Below are 18,392 nucleotides of genomic sequence, written 5' to 3'. Positions count from 1 at the left end.
GGAGCTGCCCTCTGCTGGCTCCCCACTCCCCAGCCCAGGAAGGGTAGAAGTATGTGAGGGGGGAGAGCGGGGGGTGGGGGGGACGTGGTCAGCGTCCAGGGGCTGTGAGGGAGGAAGGGGAGGGAGAGTGTGTCATCCGAGCCATGAGTCAACTTCCTAAAAAAGTGGGGTGAGGTGACTGGTGTGTTGAGCACAGAAATGTCTAGAACCCAGGGGACCTGGACCTGGATTTGTCTCTAATCAGCACCAGACCTTGAGCTTAATATTACCACTCGTGGCCTTTAGCTGAGCACCTACTTTTTTTTGAGTCTGGCCTGTTTTAAGGATCAAAATAGATACTTTTGGTAAGAGTGCTTGAGAACAGCTTATTTCAGTATAAAATGTGGGGAGTTTTGTTGGGATTAAAAGAGCTGAAATCTAGTCCCTTTTGTAAGTGAATGTACCTTCTGGTTGCCCCTGGAGGAAGCCCCTTCTCGATGTTTCCTTGCCCCCGAACACCTGCCAAGGAGCTGGGTCACCTCCATTTTGAGCTCAGGGTACCCCCTCTTGCACTCACCCTCAACCTGGGACCAGAGATCCTGAAGACGAAGCCAGGGGTCTTAGGCCGAGGCACCGGGACCTGTGGACGCCCGAACAAAGCTGTTGGTTCCCATGAGTCAGGAGCCGGCCAGAGCCTGGAGGCCTTCAATCATCCCAGAAGTCCTCTTGGGCCCTGTTCTCCTCCACCCTGAAAGGACCAGTGCCAGCCTCTGGGGTCTGGGCGGGTGTGTGAACTCGGGGCCTGTTAGGCGTTGCCTTGTGTTCCCCAAAAGATATGTTGGAATGCTAGCCCCTGGTACCTCAGAAGTGACGATGTGGAGACAGGTTCTTTATGGAGGTGATCAAGTTACAGTGAGCTCATTAGGGTGGCCCTAATCCAATAGGACTGTGTCCTATTAAAAGGGGAAATTTGGACACAGATAAGCAGAGGGAGAAGGCCACGTGAAGAGGAAGACAGAAGTTGGAGTGACGCTTCTCAAGCCAAAGATTGTCAGCAAACCACCGGAAACCTGGGGAGGCCTGGCACAGATCCCCCCTGCTAGTCCTCAGGGGGACCCAACCCTGCCCACACCTTCACCTCGGACTTCTGGCCTCCAGAGCCTGAGTCAGTATATTTCTGTCGTTTAAACCCCTCAGTCTGTGGGACACTGTTTGGCAGCCAGGCGCCTGCCTGCGTTGACCGCCTGGGAAAACTGACTGGCTCTGCTTTCCCGGCACTTCTGCTTTGCTTTCAGGCACCACTTCTTTGGAGCATCTCAGAATCCAAAGAAAAATCCCCACAAACACCAACAAACCGTACAGCAACAGCAAAAAGCAAAGAAATGACAACTGGACACCTTCTGGGTCCAGCTCCACTGGGGAAGTGGCTGGGGAGAGAAGCTTCCTCTCCAGCTGTTAAGGTTGCTCAACTCAGCAAAAGCTGTGGGAAATTCAGCAAAGAAAGCCCGGAACTGTCCCTCTGTGTGCGTCGTGCTAGTTAAGGGCCAGATCGCTGGTGTCCAGCATGTGGACACAGCCAAGCTTTGCTTTCCAAAGGCCTTGAGTTTCTGGCAGGTGCTACTGACCCTGGCTGGACGTTAGTGTCACCTCGGGGGCTTTAAAAATGTGCCCCCGGGCTTCCCTGGTGGCGCAGTGGTTGAGAGTCCGCCTGCTGATGCAGGGGACGCGGGGTTGTGCCCCGGTCCGGGAAGATCCCACATGCCGCGGAGCGGCTGGGCCCGTGAGCCACGGCCGCTGAGCCTGCGCGTCCGGAGCCTGTGCTCCGCAACGGGAAAGGCCACAACGGTGAGAGGCCCGCGTACCACCAAAAAAAAAAAAAAAAAAAAAAAAGTGTGCCCCCAACAGAGTCCGACACAGACCAGTGTCATCAGAATCTCCAGGGGGGGCCTGGACAGCAAGATTTTACAAAGTGGATTCTAGTGCACAGCCAGGCTTGGAGGTCACTGGTCTAGGAGCTGTGGGCGGCGTGTTTTAGATCCGGCCAACAACCTGGCCACCCCCTGACCCCCAGCCTCTCCAGGCGTCACCTTCAGTCCTGACCCGCCAGCCATTCTCAGCCTTTGCTGCACCTGACATTCACCTACGGAATCCTGTCCTGCGGCTGCTATGAGTAGCAAAGAACCACAGACTGGGTGCTCAGAACAACAGAAATGGATTCTTTCATGGTTCTGGAGGCTAAAATCCAGGTGTCCGCAGGGCTGGTTCCTTCCGTCCCAGGCTCTCCCCCAGCTCCTGGTGGTTCCCACAATCCTTGCATCCCTCGGCTTCTAGACGCATCACTCCAATCTCTACCTCCATCTTCACATGGTCTTCGTCCTGTGTCTCTGTGTGTCTTCTTTTCTGTCTCTTATAAGGACACTAGTCATTGGATGGAAGGCCCACCCTCATGTAGGATAATCTCATCTAGAGAGCTTTACCTTAACTACATCTGCAAAGGCCCTTATTCCCAATCAGGTCACATTCTGAGGTTCCGGGTGACATATTTCCTGGTGGGCAACACCACTCAGCCCACGACACCTGGAGGGTTTTAAAACTCCTGCTGTCCAGGCTCACCCCAAGTCAGTTACACCAGACCTGGGACCGGGACACAGACCTGGGAGTTTTCAAAGTTCCTGGTGATTCCAACATGCAGCCTTGGTTGAAAAACCCAAGGGAGTCTTGTGTTTTCAGTTGCCTTTTATACTGAGAAATCTAAACCGAGACAGGCTCAGCTGGGGATCCACCTGGTGGAGGGGGTCGATGCAATTTCTAGCCTTGCTGGGTCCTTAGTTGTAGGGTGTGTGTGTATCTTTTTTTGGGTAAATGAAACATCGTGAAAGGGCAGTTGCGGGCACCCTAGCTCTGGCGTCAGCTGTCATGTGTTATTTCTGGCTTTCTTATACCTGGGCAGCCTTGGCTTTGCGAGGTGATGTCTGTTGTCACTGGGCAGTACCAGCTGCTTTGTAATCCGCATCTTTGGTGGTCACACGAAGGTCGGAACAAAGCGTTTCTTCAGTCCTCGACGATGTATTAATGGTTTTCTTATAAGAAACCATGAAGTCGGTTTTCTTGGGTTTGTCAGCTGGGTTTCCAAGTGAAGGCTTTTGACCCACAAAAGGGCCATTCAGCGCTCCCCTCTGTCTTAATTGCAGGCCCTTGGACAGCAGACCCTGCGGCTTTGACAGCCCCGTTTGGTTTCCGTTCCACCCGAGGGCTGCATCCCCTCCTTGTGGGAGTCTCACTGGCACCAGACCCCCCGGGTGGCTCTGTCCCCACTGCCCCAGCTCAGACCTCAGCTGGCTTCTCATGGGGCGGAACCGGAGCAAACAGGATCCTTAGACGTCAGCTCGGGGCTTAGTTTCCAGGGCTGGCGGCCTCAGGCTTTGAATCCTGGACCTGGCTCACTTCTAGGGAAGGGAGAGGAGAAACTGGTGAAGTCCCACGTGGACAGGGCTGGCTTGTGGGGTCCACATCTCTGCCCGCCCCAGAGCACAGCCCTCGGGACAGGCTTGTGCTCGCAGCTCAGCTTTGCCATGCCAAGCTGTGGGACCTGGAGCAATTTCTTAACCTCTCTGTGCTTCCTTGAACCCCCCTAATGTGCTTATGACAAGGGGTGATCACGTGTGACCCTTAGCTCCCATGCCCAGTAAATGCTCGCTATCAATGCTGGAGCCTTACTGAAGCTGTGAGTCTGCCTGAGAATTTTTCTTTTTTTAAAGGATAATTTCAACTTACTTAAGTTTTGACCTGAAATTTAGGGAAATGGAGTATGTCAGTTATCTGCTGCTGTATAACAAACTACCACCAAATAACAACCATTTTATTTGCTTATGCTTTTGTAGGCCAGCAACTGGGCTGGGGTCATTGGGCAGCTGTGCTCTTCTGCCTGGGTCACTATCGACGCTGTGATCTCCTGGTGCGTAAGCTGGGGCCGCCCGGGCTATGGAGTCTCCATTGAGATGGCTTGTCTCTGCTCCCTGTGTTCTTATCCTCCAAGAGGTAGCTTGGGCTTCTTCACGTGGCAATCTTAGAGATGTGATATATACTACAAGTTCTTTTTAAGCTTTCGCTTGTGTTACGTCTGCCAGCATCCCATTGGCCAAAGCAAATCATACGGCCCGACCAGGAGTTAAATAGGAGAGGGGGCCCACACGTGGAGTCAAACATTGGGAGGTGTAATTCATCGGTTCCATTACTTTAACAACCCACCGCGATTTACTTTGACAGAATGTACCGATCGGTTTCCGGCGGATCGGAATCTGGCTGGTCACCAAAATCAGTAGCATCTAAGGACTTATCCCTCAAACACGTTCAAGTTCACATTTCTTGTTCCTGTTCTTGTTCGTAATCTGCTTCCATCTACCTTTCTGGAGGTCAAAAGCCTAAAATCAAGCCATGGGCTGGGCTGCATTTCTTCTGGAGGCTTCAAGGGGAGAATCCCGTTTCTTCCCCTTGTCAGCTTCCAGATGTGCCTTCAATTCTTGACTCACGGCCCTTACATCACCCTGACCTCTTGTTGCTTCGCTGTGGAAGGCACAGTCTGGTCATCAAAGATCATGTACAGGAAATGCCATTCTTTTTTTTTTTTTTTGCGGTATGCGGGCCTCTCACTGTTGGGGCCTCTCCTGTTGCGGAGCACAGGCTCCAGATGTGCAGGCTCAGTGGCCATGGCTCACGGGCCCAGCCGCTCCGCGGCATGTGGGATCTTCCCAGACTGGGGCACGAACCCGTGTCCCCTGCATCGGCAGGCGGACTCTCAGCCACTGCGCCACCAGGGAAGCCCGGAAATGCCATTCTTTATCCGTGGTCTGGAAAGACTTGAAAGAGCTGCAGTCGATCACGTCCAGCAACCCTGCTCTTTCCTCCTTCTCCCGGGCACTGCAGCTTTCTTCTCTGGACACCTTTCCAATGCCCGAGTCTCGTCTCTGAAATGCTTTCCCAGTTCTTGATTCCCAAACTCAGATGCCTCCCAGAGCAGGACACCTGCCTGGATGGGTGCAGGAAGGGGAGACACCAGGTGTGTGAAGCCAGACTCTTCCAGGGAGAAGCAGGTCCCCTTTGGTTAACAGTTATATTAATATTATTAATAAGCTGTGAGGCTGGGACTTGAACCCAGGTCTGTGGACGCCCAAGCCCTTGTTACGTTGTCCACAGGAGCACGTGTGGGGGCTTGTGTGAAGTCCCTCGGAGCCAGGTTGACCGTGAGGCATGGTTTTCAGGGGGTGGTACTGCTTTCCTGTCTTTATAAAGGACCCAAAGCTCACCCACAGGCCTCAGGACAAATGCCCTGTTGATCTGGAACCGTCCTAAGGTGCATGTAAAGCTAGAGCTCTTCGTGCAGCAAGAGTGACACAGGTTTCTTGCCTTTCGTGATGAGGATCTTACTGTCATCAGCAGATCTTTGCTGAGCACCTAGGCAATGACTTTCTTGGGTGCTCAACAATTCGAGGGAAGGAAAAAAAAAACAGTATATGAATATCGGGCCTGCTCTCACAGACTTGGTATTTTCAGTGGGGAAATAAGACAGAAGTCCAAGAGCCCCAGAAGTGCCAAATGCTGAGGGCAACTGAGTCTCCATGAGTGGAGAATGGACAGGTCAGTGAGGGCTGGAAAGGGCCAGAGAAGATTCATGGACAGGAGAGCTTGAGCGGGGCTTCAAAGCACAAGGGACAGGTGGGTGTGGGCTGGGAGGCTCCACGTGTCACGTGATTCCCAGGGGATGAGCAGAATTGCAGCAGGAATGCAAAGTCCAAGTCAATTCAATGGGGACCACATAGGGTTCCCTATTTCGTTCAGAGCTGTCCCTAGAACTGGCCCTGAGTGTCCCTAGAACTGGCCCTGAGTGTGAATTTGGGAGCTGGGGATATCTGTTCTACTCGTCAAACAAGTAGAGAAAGCACATTCCACGCTGGACTTTGCACTCCTGGGACTCTGGAAATGCATAAGGCACTGGTCAGGTTTTAGGGCCTATGTGGTGCAAGAGAGACCAAACCAGAACCTTCGAGAGGTTGCCACAGCAGTAGGCAGGCAGCTCTCTCCCCTCACAGCAGTGTCTCCCCTGCAGACACAGCTGCCCTGGGAGCTGGGAGGCGCAGACAGCCCCCTCTGGAGCAGCCATGGACACGTCCATGCCCTTGGGAGCTCACAGTCTCCCCTGAGATTCTCACACTTCAGCTGCATCAGAATCACCTGGAGGGTGGGGTCCCACCCCCAGAGTTTCAGATTCAGCCAGTCTGGGATGGGGCCTGAGAACCTGCATGTCTAACAAGTTCCCAGGTGATGCTGATGCTGCTTGTCTGGGGACCACACTTTGAGAACCACATGTCTAAGATGGGGTCCCAAACTTTGGACGCCTGAGACTCATCTGGGCCTAGTTTCTGGAGATTTCGACTTCAGTAAGTCTGTCATGTATTGGGGTAGATGCATGCATTTTTTTTAGAAACTCTTTATTTTCCGTCAACCTATTTCCGTGTTAAGAGTTTGTGGAAGAATAGTTTAAGACCACTCAGTGGTTGTTCCTACCCACTCAGAGGCCTGAGCGGTGGGAACTGCAGACCAGTCTTCAGCGGCAGGCTGGGCACTCCAGTCTTCAGCGGGGAACCGCTGAATAGGTACGGGGGCACCTGCACACCTTCTGACCAGTCCGCCACCTCAGGCTGAGTAGCAGTGAACTCAGGAGGTGGGGCGGTCCATTCACCCTGAAATTCCTCCTCGGTCGCAGGCTTCTCAGCTGCCGCCTGCTCGTCCTTTGCAATCTCTTCAGGGTCTCTGTAGAAGTAGAGGTCAGGCATGACCTCCCGTGGGTGCTCACGGGAGATGGTGCCACGCATGCGCAGAACTTCCCGGGCAAGCATCCACCACGTCAGACCCCCTGAGTGAGCTCCCTTGTTGTTGCATGGGATGGCAATGTCCACATACCGCAGAGGAGAGTCTGCGTTACACAGAGCCATGGTAGACAGGTTAACGTAAGAGGCCTCCGGGAGAGGCAGGTGGTCAGCCCTGGGATCAGTAACCACCGGAAGTCTTGGCTCCCGGAAGGATCTGGTTAGTGAAGTTTCCAGGAGAGAAGCGGCCAGCAATAGGAGTGGCTCCAGTGGCGGCAGCTCGCTGGCCGGTATTCCTGGAGGATATGACACTGACATCAGCTGGGTTTTCAATGGCAACAATGGCACGAGCTGCCAACAGAAGCTTCTCCCAGGTTCTCTTCAGATTTATGATGTAGATGCCATCACTTTTCCTTTTGTAGACATACTGTTCCATTTGGAAGCCAAGGTTGGTGCCACCGAAGTGGGTTCCTGCTGCAAGGAATTTGAGGACATCCTCCTCCTTCATTTGCAGGACATCAAGGGCCCCGGACATTGTGAAAGTTTCCCTTTAAGTTATGACGGGAATCCAGAACAAAGCCGTATGGACCCTTATCTGGCGTGGGAAGAAGGTGCGTGCATTTTGACAATGTTCCTGGGGAATCTGATATCTGTGAGCCACCGGCGTATGGACGGGGGTGCTTGTTGCTGCAGCACCCCAGGTCCTGCCACTGGAGAGCTGGATTCTGGAGCTCTGGGGCAGGGTCCAAACTTGCATTTTTTTAAAAATTTATTTAAATTTATTATTTTTTTAACATCTTTATTGGAGTGTAATTGCTTTACAATGGTGTGTTAGTTTCTGCTGTATAACAAAGTGAATCAGCTATACATATACATACATCCCCATATCTCCTCCCTCTTGCGTCTCCCTCCCACCCTCCCTACCCTACCCCTCAAGGTCAAACCTGCATCTTTAACAAGCACGCCTGTGCCTCTTACAAAGGGCCAGATGACACTGGCCAGGTGGGGGAGAAAGAGTCGGAGTGGGAGCTCCTACTTCACCAGGGAGGAAGCATCTGTTGTCCCTTTGTCAAGCCTTGGTTGCCTCCCACCTCCCACTGCCAGCCCCCCTCCCCCTCCCCGCCCAATGGCAGCAGTGCAGCCACTAGTGTGGGTCCAGGAGGTGCCCATTGTCCATCCTGTTATGCTTGGCACTTAGTAAGTTGCCCACACCCTGTGGTATTCTCAACTGTGGAAATGCCCAGCAGCTGTGAGGAAAATTTCGACCTGGCTCAAGCTCATTAGGGCTGGGTCCTGGACCTCCCAGTGCTCCCTGCCCCCCAACTTCAGTGGCTGTTGACTGTTTCCTCGGTAAGAGGCTCAGCGAGCCCATTTGCAGCATTTTGAATCCTTACCTCCAATCCGCAAGAAAACAGAGATGCTATCCAACGGCTGATGATATGAAGATGCGCATGCACATATGTGCTCCTGGCTTCTCTCTCATCTTTCCTGTGCAAGGCTTATGCAACCTAGCGGACTGAGTGACCTCCCCACCCCCCGTGCCCCACCCCAGCACTCAGGAGATTGAAGGATGCTAAACGCGGGTGCTTGCAAAACTGTGCAGTTTAAACAGGATCTGGTTTCCTAAGCAAAATGTTCCGGCTCCACCCCATGCAATGCTGTGACTAGTACTTCAGGGACATTCCTCCAAGGAAGTCGCAGAGGCTGAAGGGAGATTTAAGAGGTCAGAGGGCAGGGTAAGAGGGCAAAGGGCAGCTTTGCGGCTGCCAGACTATTTTGGGGCAATCACGACTGTAGATCACAGAGCTTCATGCAGAACGCTGAAGCCTGTGTGCGCTCTCTCTCTCCCCTCTGCAGAGCCAATGGGGGGGGGGGGAGGGGGCAGAAAGAGAGCTCAGGACAGGGGGCAGGCGCCAACCTGTCTCGCCCATACCCGAGTGGAGTCCCTCAGTTTCTACATCTGTAAAACGAGAGAAAACTGTCTCTCCGGCTCCTTGAAGAGCGCCATCTGAGAGGATGCGCTGTACTTGAGGCTGCTTCCTGGGAGGGTTACCATCACTAGGCTGCCCGCTGGGTCTTCCCCAGTGACAGTGGCTGGGATCAGGCAGCCCCCCCGCCCCCCCACACCTTCAGGTGTCGGATTTTAATGGGGAACCCATCTGGAGAAGCCCGAGGAGTCTAAGGACAGCAGTGGATCAGGAAATCAAAATGCTTTCTGACCTTTTATGTGTACTTTTACGAATATCCTGGAGGAAGTGGGCGACTGGCCGGGTGCTTCCCCCGTTGTTATTTTCATCGATTCTATTTGTCATTGCCTGGCTTTCATGGCATCCTCAAGGGCACCCGAACGGAAGACGGGGAGGTAGCACCATGCTTTGAGAAACCAAGGGACACCCAGGCTGATAAACAAGGGCATACTTGTCCTAACAGACCTTGTCACGTGGTGTCGCATCCACCTAAGTTCAGGCGGAGGGGCGGTCAAAGTCAGGTGTGCTGGGAGGCCGGGGTGCTGGGCGGCCGCACAGAGCGCATGCGCGGCACAGGCAGGCATGAAGGATGCCCCGGCGGAGGGCGGCCAGCGCCAGGTCCAGGGCTTAGCTCCACGCAGGCCGAGGCGTGAGGCTTCGCCCCACCACTGGCACGTGGATTGCGTGATGCTGGGCAAGACACAAATGTATTTCTTTGTTTCGATTTCTTTATTTAAAAAATGGCAAAATCTCCAAGCTGCCAGCCTCGCAGTTACGGGGTTGTAGTGCCGTGGCTCGCGTACTGTCTGTAAACTGTTAGGTGAGAATGAAACATTTTATAACCAGCCATCTCCGCTCTGCAGAAAAGCTTTGAGACAGTTTAGTTACACCAAAGTGTGAACGTGGCGAAGATTTTGATGGAAGCCCCAGGAGCAGCCGTTTCGCGCCGCCTTCCCTGGAGTCTGAGCTGCTCAGTTGCTCACCTGGAGGGGCGAAGCCTCGCTTCGGGGTCTCCTGGGTGTACTCCCAGCTATTGTGAGCTGGGTTCTGATTAGGACAGAGGTTCTTCCCTCTCCGGGTGCCATGACGTCTTTGACGAAGCCTGTGGACCCTTTGTTAGCATAATGTTTTTAAATGCATAAAATAAAGAAAATAATAAAACACTCTGGATTGCGAAAGAAATCAATTAGTGTATCGATACAGTTATCAAATTAAAAAACTTGTGCTCTTATTTTTACTGTATTTTGTAATAAGACCTACCAGCAGTTTTGATAACCAGTCATACGAAAGTAGTGGTGGGCAATCAGTGCTGTTCTGAGATTTCTGGAACTCCTGTAATGTTCCATCAAAGTATCTATGATTTCAAATCCATGACCAAGTACCAGGTTCTGTCCGTGCTGTTTGTTGTGTCCATTTGTAATGAAGAAAATGCTGATTTTCAGTTGGAGATTAGTGAAAATATAAATGTCATTATTTTCCTATGCAATTTCAAAGACCCCCTAAGTTCTGCCCATGGACACTCCTGATTAGGACCCCTGGAACTAGAGCTTACTCACTAGGAATGTCTCCTGGCTTCCTGCAACCATGTTGTGCATTTCTTTCCCTCCCTCCCTTCCTTCCCCACTATTTTTCCCAGGCTGATACAAAATAGCCCTTAATAAATATTTCTGGAAGGAACGAATTCCTTCGATTATAGGCATGAGGGCAGCTTGTGTCGTGTGAGCCCAGTGCCGTGTCAGGTATTGATAAAGAAGAGTTCTACCATGGTCCCCGCCCTCCACGTGGAGCTCTGCGGCTGGGGCATGGTCCCAGCTGGCCAGGGTTGGAGGCAGAGGTGAAGGAGCCCTGCCGTAGAGCTCTGGGCTCCGGGTCAGAATCCCAACTCCATCCTTACCACTGGTGTGACCCAGACACGTCTGTTTTTTAAAAAATTGAGATATAGTTGACAGATTGTGTAAGTTTCAGGTGTACAGCAGACTGATCTGATACATTTATATTGCAGTTTGATTACCACTGTAGCATCAGCTAACACTTCCACCACATCCCATAATTATCATTTCTTCTAGTCCCATCACCGCCTGCTGTCTCAATTCCATACCTGTTAAGAGGAGAGGAGATCGGGGCTGATCCATGGGTGGCCCAGGTCAAATGAGCTGATATCTCAGGAGTGCTTAGAACGTTGGGTACATGGTCAGGGTGACCAGTTGTTTGATCTTCCTGGGGTTTCCTGAAGGGACTGAAGTTCTCTGGAAACCGGGCTTCCAGGGTTAGAACTTCGATAGTCCCAGGCAAATGGGCATGAGTTGGTCACCCCATTGGGTGCTCAGCAAGCATTAGCTACCGTCACCCTGTGGGATGGCATTGGCAGGGCACAAGCAGGAGGAAAGGAAAGGCAGGTGACAGTGGAGGGTGGGAGGCTGCAAGCCTGACCTTCAAGGGGAGGGAGTCCTGTGGGATTTTGATTTTCTTCGCAACTCACTTAAAAGGAGGCCCACCCTTTGTCACCTGATTTAAAATCGAGTGCCTCAAAAGAGGGAAGACGTAAAGCCCAAACCTCAGAACCCTAGCACGATGAACGGACAGGTTGAGAGGGAGCCCTGGGCACCACCTGCGTGGGCCCTGCTTCGCTATGGGCTTCCCAGGCTGGTGACATCTGCCTGGGGTCCTCAGACTTGGGTATTTTGCTGTAACAACAGGCTGATTGGTGACTAGAAAATTCTTCACAAGCCCACACGTTTTGGTATCTCTACATGAGTGTTGTAAAATCAGGATTCAATTCTTCGCGCCGATATTTTAGTGGATTTGTTGCAGTTTATACGCCCACCGCCCCCTGCCAGGTGCTGCTAGCTGGTGCTGAAAGCTAGAAAAGTCAATATTCTAATCTGTGCTTCCTGAGCATGTGAACACTGGGTTTATGAAAATGCAGATTTTTCTCGGGTACAAGCTTGGCTTACACTTTACGCCAATGGAACTGGGAAAGATGCAAAGCGGCACTGGCTGGTAACAATTAGAGCTCTTTTCCACATTTTTCTATTGACTGTGGAATTTCATTGTTGCCTTTAGAATTAATTTCATGAACCTGTCTCTTCAGGAAATAAATGAACACCTCACGGCTCCCCATACATAAAATACTTGTTGATTGGCTCTACCGTCTGCTTCTGCTGCCCTGTCCACCTTCCCCAGACAGCACGATGGGGTCATGAAATTGAACCACAGGTGTTTCCCCTCACTGGCTCCCAGAGGTCCTGAAGGATGCATTAGACAGAGGCTTCCAATCCTTCCCAGCTGTAACTGAGAAAAGTTTAGCAAAATATGTGTATACATACATACGCATATACGTGTGTGTGTGTGTGTGTGTGTGTGTGTGTGTATAATTGGGGAGTTTTCTGCAAATTAAAGTACACACACATGCTGACATTTTTGGTTCTAGGCCATGTGAGTATACCTGTATCCATGTATGTACATGTATGTATACACATGTATGTACATGTACATGCATGTGCATGTGCATGAAACAGTGTAACACGACACACTCACCCTACATATGCTATGCATTCTTACATATTCTATTCTAGTCCATTCTTGTTTCATTTTTATCAATTGCTGGCTGTGATATCTCAGTTGGTTTCATGACTTACTGGTGGGTTGAGCCCCCGTACAGATGACTGCTGGGGAACAGATCTTACAGGCGTGGGCAGGATGCATGGAGGCTTGTGATGCAGGCAAGGAATTCCTGGACTGGGGGGTGGGCCTGCTTCTTGTGGCTTCAGCACTGGGGCGCCTCCCCTTGTCTCCTGGCCTTGACCTCTGTCTACCTGTTTCCATCACGCTTACTTTTTTTGTTTTAACCTCAGGCTGTCAGCCTAATCCCTCACCCCACGGCTGCTTGGTTTCCATGGGGTCCCCTCTGCCCAGGCCTGCACTGGATTCTCTTTAGCCTCTCGTGAGCGGCCAGGTGGGAAAGGCCTCCGACTGTTAGCGCCTAGCCTCGCGGCCCCTGCAGATGGGGTGGCTCATCCAGGCAACTCTATGAAGCTGCTCGGTTGTCACCCAGTTCTCCAGCTGCTAACTCGCCCCGGGTCCAGGTCCTGCAGCAAGTAGGGGAAAGGGCAGCCCCTCCAGCCCAGACCTGCCTGGCCCCCAGGCCTGTGGTTTTCATCTCTGTTATCCAGACTCTCTTTGCCTTTTTTGGAAACCACGTTTTTTTGTTTGTTTGTTTTGTTTTTTTGCGGTATGGGGGCCTCTCACTGCTGTGGCCTCTCCCGTTGCGGAGCACAGGCTCCGGACGCCCAGGCTCAGCGGCCATGGCTCACGGGCCCAGCTGCTCCGCGGCACGTGGGATCTTCCTGGACCGGGGCACGAACCTGTGTCCCCTGCATCGGCAGGCGGACTCTCAACCACTGCACCACCAGGGAAGCCCGGAAACCACTGTTTAAGGGAAGGGCTCTGACAGTGTCCTTGGAGGGAGGATGAGCTCTTCTTCGTGGGAAACAGCCCGAGTTAGGGAACTTCCCAGGAAGTCATCAGATGTGAAATCGATTTTGCTTTTAAAAACATCGGGAGTGATAAAAGCTGTTGTCAGTGTGCCTTTGTTTGCCTGCTATTTCCTTGTTTCCTTGCCTGTTCTCTTGAAACCTGTATATGGCGGGGGTGCCTGTTGATATTTGACTGGTGGGAGGCAAGCGTGGAATCATGCTGTGGAGGCTTAGGTGTTTCTGAGGAAGCAAAGCACTGTCCAGCCATGGGGTAGGCTGCTCTGTGCAAGTCATGAGCTCCTCGCTACTGGAAGTAACCAAATTGCCCAAGAAGACCTCCTGGAATGCATGATTTGGAATACTCAATGTAGCATGGTGCCTATATACAGTCGGCACTCAATAAATGCTTGTTGGATGAATGAGTTTCTGAGCTTGGGCGCCCCTTTCCTGCCCTGAGGAATCTTAGACAGGGTGAATGTTAGAAAAGACATTGAGGGATTTGTCAATGAAGTCATTGGCCTTTCATTTTCAAAACCAGCCCAGCCAGAGGGTGGCCACATTTCCTCAAACTCACTCAGCTGTTCATGTCGGGAACACACCCCAGGACTTCAGATGTTTCATAATCAAGAAGTTCTTAAGGTGCTGTCTCGAGACCCATCTGCCACAAGTGAAGTTCACTTCCCTTGGCATCCTCCCTGGCAGTGGAGATGTAATTGCGCCTGTACCCATATGTGTATATGTATATGCGTTCTGTCCTATCCTGTCCCGTCCATCCTTGGAGGATGTAGCACTTGGAAGGAGGTCACATCCTTTTGTGCTCGTCCTGGAGCTGAGGTTGGCACACTCCAGTGCGAGGGCCACATCTGGCCTGCTGCCTAGTTTTGTGAATGAAGTTTTATTGGAGCACCATGAATATTTTACGTATGGTCTGTGGTTGCTTCATGCTACAAAGGCAGAGCTGAGTAGTTGCAACAGAGATCACAAGGCTCATGAAACCTAAACTACTTACTTATCTGGCCCTTAGAGGAAAAGTTTGCTGACCTTTGATCTACAGCAAAAAGATTCAAGATAAATGTTGAAAATATGAGCAGATATTACACAGAATACACTGAAACGTAAGGTCTCAGCAGGGTCTGCTGTGAAATCAAAATGATGGGGATGCAGAGCAATTTCATCCTTAGGTATATAGACCCCAAAGAATTGAAAACAAGGACTCCACAAATAGTCGTTCACGAACAATCATGGTGGCATTATTCCCAATAGCCAAAAGGTGGACATAACCCAAATGTCCATCAACGGACGAAATGTAACATATCCATACAATAGAATATTATTCAGTCATAGCAAAGAATGAAGTACTGACACATGCTACAACATGGATGAACCTTGAAAATATTATGCTAAATGGAAGAAGTCAGGTATAGAAGGTCATACATTGTATAATTCCATTTATATGAAATGTCCAGAATAGGTAAATCCAAAAAGACAGAAATAATTAGTGCTTTGCAGGGGCTGTGTGGGAGGGGAAGAGGGAAGGACTGCTTAATGGGTGTGGGGTTTTATTTTCGGGATGATGAAAATGCTCTGGAACTACATAGAAGTGATGATTGTATAACACTGTGAATGTACTAAGTGCCACTGAGTTGTTCACTTTCAAATGGTTAATTTTATATTGTGTGAATTTCACCTCAACTGAAAAAAATGACAGGGATGCTAAACAGTACGGTATATCCCAGAGGGGCACCTGCAGCCTCAGAGTCCTTGGTGCACCAGCCTCTCCGCGTCTGCGATGCATTTGTGCTGGTGCGTCTATGATAACCCCAAGTCCCTTTCAATGCAACACCATATACATGGTTTCCTCCGGGTGGAGTTCTATTAGGTAGGCAACCAGAGTCTCATTATCCCTCTTCAGAATTTCTCCATCATGTAGATCCCATCAATTACCAACTAATTTCCCCATTCCAACCTTCATGCTCCTTAAAGTTTCCTTGCTTAGATAGAAGCCTATTTTCCGCAGTTCATCCATGTTAGATATATGCACATTTCTGGGAGTTGTAGGCGGGCAGGGAAGGCAGAGAATGGGGTGGAAATACATTAACACAGACAGTTGCAGGGTTCTGTAAGGGACAGGATGGGGATGGCACTGGGAATGGGAGAGACTGAGAACTGTGGTCAGAGAGAAGGTCCCCGTGGACGGTTAGCATGAAGACCAGGGAGGGATAATTTGTTGAAGGGATGCTTGCTGAGTTGTGTGGTTTTTAGGCACCATAACACAATGGCTACATGCGTGGAGTTCCTGGGTTTGGGTAGTGCACAACCTGAGCAACTGTACATAGTGGTCTTGGGAGAAAACAAATTCACCAGACTGATTAGCTTTAACTTTGATGTTCAAATTATAGACTCATCTGAGATCATTATCTCATCTACCACCCTTATTTGAGAACTGAAGAAACCAGGATCCTAAGAGGTTAACTGCCTTATCCAAGCTTACATAGCAGCGACTTTGAGTCATAATTCTGTCTTTCTTTTCTGATGCCCTTCATATGATGTAATCACTGAAGAGGTTGGTATAGAAATGGAATGAATTGGAAAATCAACTTTCATAATTTCTTCCCATGAACTGTGCCCTTGACAAGACACTAAGGGATGCTAACATTCAGCAGAAAACACTTGAATTTCATCTTTTGGTTTTCTTTGTTGGAGAGAGAACCAAGCAAAAAGACAGGCATAACCGAAGGGGTTAGTAATGGGGAAAGGACAAGAAAAGGGGTGTGCCAGAAATTTAGAGAGAAAGGCTGGGAGAAAGAGAGGAAAACAGAAAGCTGTGTGTGGAAGGAAGGGAAAGCAGAGATTGGAAAGCCATCACAGCTGATGGTAGAGACTTGGTTCCGTGTAACACAGCTTGGGAATCAACACTGGTGGGAAGACAGAGTCCAAATCCGCAGGTTCAGGGGACTTTAGGAGAATCTCCACCCAGCCTCCAAGTTGCTACCAGCAACAACTGTGCTTTGAAAGCCACAACCTGGCAGTTGTTCGTCGTGAAAGCATTTAGTGTAGCCTGCTTCCTTGTCTTTACACTTGTCTTCAGGACCTGTTATGTAATTTGTGGGCTCCGTGCAAAAGAAAAATGCAGGAACTCTTGATCAAAAATTAAGAACTTCACTATGACAACAGCTGTGTGGGCCCTTCTGAGTGTGGGGCCCTGTGTGACTGGCCCTGTCTGTTCTGAACAGGCTAGGGTGATTATCCTCATTTGAGGTGGAATAACTTGGTCACAGAGATGGGCTCTATATTTTGAACTATAACACAGGTATTAGATAAATGGCAACAGGGGATTCCTTGGCTGTCCAGTGGTTAAGACTCTGTGTGTCCACTGCAGGGGGCACAGGTTCAATCCCTGGTTGGGGACCTAAGATCCCACAAGCCATATGGCATGGCCAAAAAAAAAAAAAAAAGATAAATGGCAACAACAGAAATGTGTCGCCTAAATGGAAAATGCCAGAGTTGAGAGCACTTAAGTTTCTGCCATTCATCTTGTGAACATCAGTGACCTGATGCCAAACAACAAGCCTTGTCTTCTAGCCCAGCTTTGTGGAAATTTTCCCAGTTCGTCTTGTGGCACCAAGTACATGTCTTTTCTAGGGAGTCGGAAGTATTCCGAAGATGCTCCCTATCCAGGGTTGCCAGATAAAATACAGGATGCTCAGTTGAAGTTGAATTTCAGAAAAAACAACCAATAATTTTTTAGCATAAGTATATCCCAAATATTGCATGGGATATACTTATACTAAAAATGTATTGACTATTTGTCTGAAATTCAAATTTAACTGGGTATCCTGTGTTTTTATTCATGAAGTTGATAACTCTATATCTAATGCATTCTTAGGACACCTAGGGCTATATATGGGAGTTGCCAAATCACTGATGTGGGTCTGGAGCCCAAGCTGGGCTGACACGTCTGAGTGATGGAAAATAAACCAATAATGGGAACTGTTGGAATTCTGGTCTGTGTTAGTTTCCTAGGGCTTTTGTAACAAAGTACCATAAACTTGGTGGCTTAGAACAACAGATGTTTATTCTTTTATAGTTCTGGAGGGTAGAAGTCTGAGATCAAGGTGTCGGTGGGACTGTGCTCTCTCTGATGGTGCTGGGGAAGGATCCATGCAGGCATCTCTCCCAGTTTCTGGGGCCACAGATGGTCCTTGGCTTGTGGCAGCATAACTCCAGTTTTCTCATGTTATTCTCCTTCATCTCTTCACAGCTCTCCCTCTGTGTGTGTCTGTGTCCAAATTTCCCCTTTTTATAAGGACGCCAGTCATATTGGATTATGGCCCACCCTCACGACCTCATTTTAACTTGATTACCTCTGTGAAGACCTGCTCTCTTAATAAGGTCACATTCTGAGGTACAGGGATGTCTTAGTCTGTTTGGGTGGCTATAACAGAATACTATAAACTGAGTGGCTTGTAAACAACAGAAATTTATTTCTCACCATCTGGAGGCTGGGAAGTTCAAAAGCAAGGCACCTGGCGAGGGCCGGATTCCTGGTTCACAGACCACACCTTCTTGCTGTGTCCTCACGTGGTGGAAGAGGTGAAGAAGCTCTCTGGGGTCTCTTTATAAGGTCACTAATCCCATTCAAGAGGGTTCCACCCTCATGACCTAATCATCCTCTGAAGGCCTGACCTGCTAATATCATCACCTTGGGGGTTAGGATTTCAACATATGAATTTTGGGCAGACACAGATATTCAGTCTATAGCATAGGTGTTAGGACTTCAGCATATCTCTTTTGGGAACACAGTTCGATCCATAACACGGCCCTAGGACTGTCCAGGGCCTTTCCTTTCTGAGACTTGGTTGGATGGCTTACATTCAGAGGGCTGGAGAGCCCATCTGTATCTGGCCTGTGAACAATCAGTCTTAACTGATGACAGTTCACAAGGTGACAGCCACGGCCAATCCAGAGGGGTCAAGTCACAGGAAGTCAGCTCATTAGAGGACAGGCATGGAGAGGGCCAGGGCCATCTGTGGAGAGGAGAGCGTGTGTCTACTCGACACTCCAGCTGTTGTGTGGACATGTGGAAGTTTTCAAGGGAATGGGTGAAC

General features: G+C 50.1%; 1 pseudogene across 1 annotated transcript; it reads right to left on the bottom strand.

The window, feature by feature from the left end:
* Positions 1-6,513: 6,513 nt before the first annotated feature.
* On the bottom strand, positions 6,514-7,377 carry LOC309823045 (small ribosomal subunit protein uS2-like; annotated as a pseudogene). The gene has a single exon. The product of its transcript is annotated as a small ribosomal subunit protein uS2-like (transcript).
* Positions 7,378-18,392: the final 11,015 nt, after the last annotated feature.

This window comes from Grampus griseus (assembly GCF_964374135.1).
Source record: "Grampus griseus genome assembly, chromosome: 5".
Classification (NCBI taxonomy): domain Eukaryota; kingdom Metazoa; phylum Chordata; class Mammalia; order Artiodactyla; family Delphinidae; genus Grampus; species Grampus griseus.
The sequence above is the reverse complement of the archived record's forward strand: the minus strand, read 5'-3'. Positions and strand labels throughout refer to the sequence as shown.